Source organism: Tasmannia lanceolata, unplaced genomic scaffold (genome assembly GCF_043159265.1).
Source record: "Tasmannia lanceolata isolate RefF3 unplaced genomic scaffold, GAP_Taslan_0.1 ptg000231l, whole genome shotgun sequence".
Lineage (NCBI taxonomy): Eukaryota > Viridiplantae > Streptophyta > Magnoliopsida > Canellales > Winteraceae > Tasmannia > Tasmannia lanceolata.
Window position 1 is genome coordinate 87,501 of NW_027518907.1, and position 7,500 is coordinate 95,000.

Genomic DNA, 7,500 nt, shown 5'->3' on the forward strand with positions numbered 1-7,500 from the left:
TTGCGAAGACCATGGGCACAAGGCCATGGCATATGGTGAGGAAAGGACCACGGTTGCCAAGGTTAGGCACCGGAATGCTTGGCCTTGGCTTGCCAAAGCAGGGCATTGCTGGGTTGGGCTCCCTTGGCCTTCCGGGCGCCTTGGACACTGTCTTGGGAAGACCATGGGCACAAGGCCATGGCATATGGTGGGGAATGGACCACGGTTGCCAAGGCTAGGCATATAGAGAGGAATCGCATTTTTGCCCGGATAGGCACCGGAATGCTTGGCCTTGGCTTGCCATAGCAGGGCATTGCTGGGTTGGGCTCCCTTGGCCTTCCGGGGGCCTTGGACGCTGTCTTGGGAAGACCATGGGCACAAGGCCATGGCATATAGTGAGGAATGGACCACGGTTGGCAAGGCTAGGCATATAGAGAGGAATGGACCACGGTTGCCAAGGTTGCGCAAGTTTTGGGCATTTTTTGCCCGGATATGCCCAAGTATGCCCCGATAGGCCCGTTACGCCCCGGTATGAACGCGTATGCCCGGATAGACTCGGTATGCCTTGGGATACATGCGTATGCCCCGATAGGCTTGGTACGCCCCGATATGCGCACGTGTGCCCCAGTAGGGCTCGGTATGCCCCGGTATGTACGCGTGTGCCCCGATAGGCCCGGTATGCCCTGATAGGCCCGGTATGCCCCGATATGCACACGTGTGCCCCAATAGGGGTCGGTATGCCCCGGTAGGTACGCGTGTGCCCCGTAATGCACGTTTCGCAGATCTCCCCGCATGTCCCGCCCCTATATGTAATACTTACTTACTTACTTACTTTCTTTCTTGCTTGCTTGCTTGCTTGCAATGGTTGGGAGTGCCCGGCATGCCCCGCTGCAGAGACCAAGGGCGCAATGACTTGGCACCGCGGATGCCGGGACTCCGGCACTTCCCGTGGCACTGATGGTTGGTTCCAAAGACAAAAGGCCGTGCAAGGCCACCGCACCGCGGATGATTTTGCTCGTGCTGGCGCCGTTGTGTGGCCAAAGAACATGCGCGAATGCTCGTGTCGGAAGGGTTGGTGTCCTGGCCCCGCGGGTGTCACGAATGCTCGGTTGCGAAGACCATGGGACCAGAGCCATGGCACGTCGGATGATGGCTCCAGCTGGCGCCCCGGCACTTTCTGTGGCATTGATGCTCGGTTTCAAAGACAAACGTGCGCAGTGCCAGGGGACCGCGGATGACTGCTCGTGCTGGCCCCGTTGGGCGGCATTGATGGTCGGTTGCAAAGAAAATGCGCGATTGCTCGTGTCGGGGCCCGGCAAGCCAAGGCCAAGCGAGCCATGGCACGTCGGATGATGGCTCCAGCTGGCGCCCCGGCACTTTCTGTGGCATTGATGCTCGGTTTCAAAGACAAACGTGCGCAGGGCCAGGGGACCGCGGATGACTGCTCGTGCTGGCCCCGTTGGGCGGCATTGATGGTCGGTTGCAAAGAAAATGCGCGATTGCTCGTGTCGGGGCCTGGCAAGCCAAGGCCAAGCGAGCCATGGCAACGCGGATGATGGCTCGCTAGTGCTGGCGCCGTGCACAGTGGCCTCGCACACTCGCCCTGCACGCTTCCCTTGCACGCAGCCTTGCACACTAGCCTCGCATGCGAGCCTTGCACCCTAGCCATGCAAACTAGCCTTGCACGGTAGCCATGCACACAAGCCGTGCACATTAGCCATGCGCACAAGCCCCGCACACTAGCCTTGCGCACAACCCTTGCACACAAGCCATGCACTCGAGCAATGCACACAAGCCTTGCACTCAAGCAATGCACACAAGCCCTGGACACTAGCCTTGCACACGGGCCTGGCACACAAGCCTTGGGCACTAGCCTTGCGCACTAGCGTTCCACATGAGCCTTGCACACTAGCCTTGGACACTAGCCTTGCACACAGGCCTTGCACACTAGGCATGCTTGGGCGAGCTGATCCCGCATCAAGTCGACGGGTCTAGGCATTCTTGGGCGCAGATCCCGCATCGTCTCGTCGCGTCTGGGCGCAAACACGTCGCGTCTCGTTGCGTCTTCAGAAGTCGTCGCTAACAGCACCTTTGGTTGCCACTGGTGGTTAGGCTGGTTGGTTGCGCAAACCCTATAGGAGGGTGGCATGCTGGTGGGCGTTTTTGCCCGGATAGGCACTAGAATGTGCAGATTTTGGGCGTTTTTGCCTGGATAGGCTAAGGAATGGGCATGCTTTGGGCGTTTTTGCCCGGATAGGCACCGGAATGCTTGGCCTTGGCTTGTCCTAGCAAGGCATTGCTGGGTTGGGCTCCCTTGGCCTTTTGGGCGCCTTGGACGATGTCTTGCGAAGACCATGGGCACAAGGCCATGGCATATGGTGAGGAAAGGACCACGGTTGCCAAGGTTAGGCACCGGAATGCTTGGCCTTGGCTTGCCAAAGCAGGGCATTGCTGGGTTGGGCTCCCTTGGCCTTCCGGGCGCCTTGGACACTGTCTTGGGAAGACCATGGGCACAAGGCCATGGCATATGGTGGGGAATGGACCACGGTTGCCAAGGCTAGGCATATAGAGAGGAATTGCATTTTTGCCCGGATAGGCACCGGAATGCTTGGCCTTGGCTTGCCATAGCAGGGCATTGCTGGGTTGGGCTCCCTTGGCCTTCCGGGGGCCTTGGACGCTGTCTTGGGAAGACCATGGGCACAAGGCCATGGCATATAGTGAGGAATGGACCACGGTTGGCAAGGCTAGGCATATAGAGAGGAATGGACCACGGTTGCCAAGGTTGCGCAAGTTTTGGGCATTTTTTGCCCGGATATGCCCAAGTATGCCCCGATAGGCCCGTTACGCCCCGGTATGAACGCGTATGCCCGGATTGACTCGGTATGCCTTGGGATACATGCGTATGCCCCGATAGGCTTGGTACGCCCCGATATGCGCACGTGTGCCCCAGTAGGGCTCGGTATGCCCCGGTATGTACGCGTGTGCCCCGATAGGCCCGGTATGCCCCGATATGCACACGTGTGCCCCAATAGGGGTCGGTATGCCCCGGTAGGTACGCGTGTGCCCCGTAATGCACGTTTCGCAGATCTCCCCGCATGTCCCGCCCCTATATGTAATACTTACTTACTTACTTACTTTCTTTCTTGCTTGCTTGCTTGCTTGCAATGGTTGGGAGTGCCCGGCATGCCCCGCTGCAGAGACCAAGGGCGCAATGACTTGGCACCGCGGATGCCGGGACTCCGGCACTTCCCGTGGCACTGATGGTTGGTTCCAAAGACAAAAGGCCGTGCAAGGCCACCGCACCGCGGATGATTTTGCTCGTGCTGGCGCCGTTGTGTGGCCAAAGAACATGCGCGAATGCTCGTGTCGGAAGGGTTGGTGTCCTGGCCCCGCGGGTGTCACGAATGCTCGGTTGCGAAGACCATGGGACCAGAGCCATGGCACGTCGGATGATGGCTCCAGCTGGCGCCCCGGCACTTTCTGTGGCATTGATGCTCGGTTTCAAAGACAAACGTGCGCAGTGCCAGGGGACCGCGGATGACTGCTCGTGCTGGCCCCGTTGGGCGGCATTGATGGTCGGTTGCAAAGAAAATGCGCGATTGCTCGTGTCGGGGCCCGGCAAGCCAAGGCCAAGCGAGCCATGGCACGTCGGATGATGGCTCCAGCTGGCGCCCCGGCACTTTCTGTGGCATTGATGCTCGGTTTCAAAGACAAACGTGCGCAGGGCCAGGGGACCGCGGATGACTGCTCGTGCTGGCCCCGTTGGGCGGCATTGATGGTCGGTTGCAAAGAAAATGCGCGATTGCTCGTGTCGGGGCCTGGCAAGCCAAGGCCAAGCGAGCCATGGCAACGCGGATGATGGCTCGCTAGTGCTGGCGCCGTGCACAGTGGCCTCGCACACTCGCCCTGCACGCTTCCCTTGCACGCAGCCTTGCACACTAGCCTCGCATGCGAGCCTTGCACCCTAGCCATGCAAACTAGCCTTGCACGGTAGCCATGCACACAAGCCGTGCACATTAGCCATGCGCACAAGCCCCGCACACTAGCCTTGCGCACAACCCTTGCACACAAGCCATGCACTCGAGCAATGCACACAAGCCTTGCACTCAAGCAATGCACACAAGCCCTGGACACTAGCCTTGCACACGGGCCTGGCACACAAGCCTTGGGCACTAGCCTTGCGCACTAGCGTTCCACATGAGCCTTGCACACTAGCCTTGGACACTAGCCTTGCACACAGGCCTTGCACACTAGGCATGCTTGGGCGAGCTGATCCCGCATCAAGTCGACGGGTCTAGGCATTCTTGGGCGCAGATCCCGCATCGTCTCGTCGCGTCTGGGCGCAAACACGTCGCGTCTCGTTGCGTCTTCAGAAGTCGTCGCTAACAGCACCTTTGGTTGCCACTGGTGGTTAGGCTGGTTGGTTGCGCAAACCCTATAGGAGGGTGGCATGCTGGTGGGCGTTTTTGCCCGGATAGGCACTAGAATGTGCAGATTTTGGGCGTTTTTGCCTGGATAGGCTAAGGAATGGGCATGCTTTGGGCGTTTTTGCCCGGATAGGCACCGGAATGCTTGGCCTTGGCTTGTCCTAGCAAGGCATTGCTGGGTTGGGCTCCCTTGGCCTTTTGGGCGCCTTGGACGATGTCTTGCGAAGACCATGGGCACAAGGCCATGGCATATGGTGAGGAAAGGACCACGGTTGCCAAGGTTAGGCACCGGAATGCTTGGCCTTGGCTTGCCAAAGCAGGGCATTGCTGGGTTGGGCTCCCTTGGCCTTCCGGGCGCCTTGGACACTGTCTTGGGAAGACCATGGGCACAAGGCCATGGCATATGGTGGGGAATGGACCACGGTTGCCAAGGCTAGGCATATAGAGAGGAATTGCATTTTTGCCCGGATAGGCACCGGAATGCTTGGCCTTGGCTTGCCATAGCAGGGCATTGCTGGGTTGGGCTCCCTTGGCCTTCCGGGGGCCTTGGACGCTGTCTTGGGAAGACCATGGGCACAAGGCCATGGCATATAGTGAGGAATGGACCACGGTTGGCAAGGCTAGGCATATAGAGAGGAATGGACCACGGTTGCCAAGGTTGCGCAAGTTTTGGGCATTTTTTGCCCGGATATGCCCAAGTATGCCCCGATAGGCCCGTTACGCCCCGGTATGAACGCGTATGCCCGGATTGACTCGGTATGCCTTGGGATACATGCGTATGCCCCGATAGGCTTGGTACGCCCCGATATGCGCACGTGTGCCCCAGTAGGGCTCGGTATGCCCCGGTATGTACGCGTGTGCCCCGATAGGCCCGGTATGCCCCGATATGCACACGTGTGCCCCAATAGGGGTCGGTATGCCCCGGTAGGTACGCGTGTGCCCCGTAATGCACGTTTCGCAGATCTCCCCGCATGTCCCGCCCCTATATGTAATACTTACTTACTTACTTACTTTCTTTCTTGCTTGCTTGCTTGCTTGCAATGGTTGGGAGTGCCCGGCATGCCCCGCTGCAGAGACCAAGGGCGCAATGACTTGGCACCGCGGATGCCGGGACTCCGGCACTTCCCGTGGCACTGATGGTTGGTTCCAAAGACAAAAGGCCGTGCAAGGCCACCGCACCGCGGATGATTTTGCTCGTGCTGGCGCCGTTGTGTGGCCAAAGAACATGCGCGAATGCTCGTGTCGGAAGGGTTGGTGTCCTGGCCCCGCGGGTGTCACGAATGCTCGGTTGCGAAGACCATGGGACCAGAGCCATGGCACGTCGGATGATGGCTCCAGCTGGCGCCCCGGCACTTTCTGTGGCATTGATGCTCGGTTTCAAAGACAAACGTGCGCAGGGCCAGGGGACCGCGGATGACTGCTCGTGCTGGCCCCGTTGGGCGGCATTGATGGTCGGTTGCAAAGAAAATGCGCGATTGCTCGTGTCGGGGCCTGGCAAGCCAAGGCCAAGCGAGCCATGGCAACGCGGATGATGGCTCCAGCTGGCGCCCCGGCACTTTCTGTGGCATTGATGCTCGGTTTCGAAGACAAACGTGCGCAGGGCCAGGGGACCGCGGAGGACTGCTCGTGCTGGCCCCGTTGGGCGGCATTGATGGTGTGTTGCAGAGAGCATGTGCGATTGCAAGTGTCGGCCGGGTTTGGGTTCCCTTGGGCTTTCGGGTGCCTTGGACGCTGTCTTGCGAAGACCATGGGCACAAGGCCCCGTCCTGGCCCCTTGTTCGATTCGCTCTCGTCTTGCGCTTGCTTCCAAGGTCCTCCATGACCTTCCCCATGGCCTTGCTAGATCCCCCCCATGACGCATGACCTCTGTCCGTTGATTGGTTTTGAGTGCACACCATGCCCGGCTTGGCACCGTGTTGTCGCGTGAGTGGCATTTGGATCGTGCATGCTGGTGGGCTACCTGCCAATGCGCACAAGCCTTGCACACTAGCCTTGCGCACGAGCCTTGCACAAAAGCCTTGGACACAAGCCTTGCGCACAAGCCATGCGCACAAGCCTTGGACGCTAGCCTTGCACACAAGCCATGCATACAAGCCTTGCTCACAAGCCTTGGGCACTGGCCCATCGCAGTAGCCTTGCACACAAGCCTTGCGCACTAGCTTTGGGCACGAGCCTTGCGCACTTGCCTTGGGCACTAGCCTTGCACACAACCCTTGGGAACTAGCCTTGCGCACCAGCCTTGCCCACAAGCCTTGCACACCAGCCTTGCACACTAGCCTTGCATACAAGCCTTGCACACTAGCCTTGCACACAGGCCATGCTCACTAGCCTTGGGCACTAGCCTTGCACACAGACCTTGGGCACTAGCCTTGCGCACTAGCCTTGCCCACGAGCCTTGCACACTAGCCTTGCACGCAGGCCTTGCACGCTAGGCATGCTTGGGCCAGCAGCTCCCGCATCAAGTCGGCGGGTGTAGGCACGGTTGGGCGCAGATCCCGCATCGCCTCGTCGCGTCTGGGCGCAAACCCGTCGCGTCTCGTTGCGTCTTCAGAAGTCGTCGCTAACAGCACCTTTGGTTGCCACTGGTGGTTAGGCGGGTTGGTTGCGCAAACCCTATAGGAGGGTGGCATGCTGCGGGGCGCTGGAATGCGCAGGCTTAGGGCGTTTTTGCCCGGATAGGCACTGGAATGTGCTGGTTTTGGGCGTTTTTGCCTGGATAGGCTAAGGAATGGGCTTGCTTTGGGCGTTTTCCCCGGATAGGCACTGGAATGGGCTGGTTTTGGGCGTTTTTGCCTGGATAGGCTAACGAATGGGGCATGCTTTGGGCGTTTTTGCCCGGGTAGGCACTGGAATGCCTGGCCTTGGCTGGGCATTGCTGGGTTGGGCTCCCTTGGCCTTTCAGGCGCCTTGGATGCTGTCTTGTGAAGACCATGGGCACAAGGCCATGGCATATAGTGGGGAATGGACCATGGTTGCCAAGGTTAGGCAATATAGAGGGCGGTGGGCGAGTAGGCCATGGCGTCACTTGTTTGCCCGTGTTTGCTCCCTTTGTGCGTTGTTTGGTTTTGGGAGCACACCTACCTTGCTAGGCTCG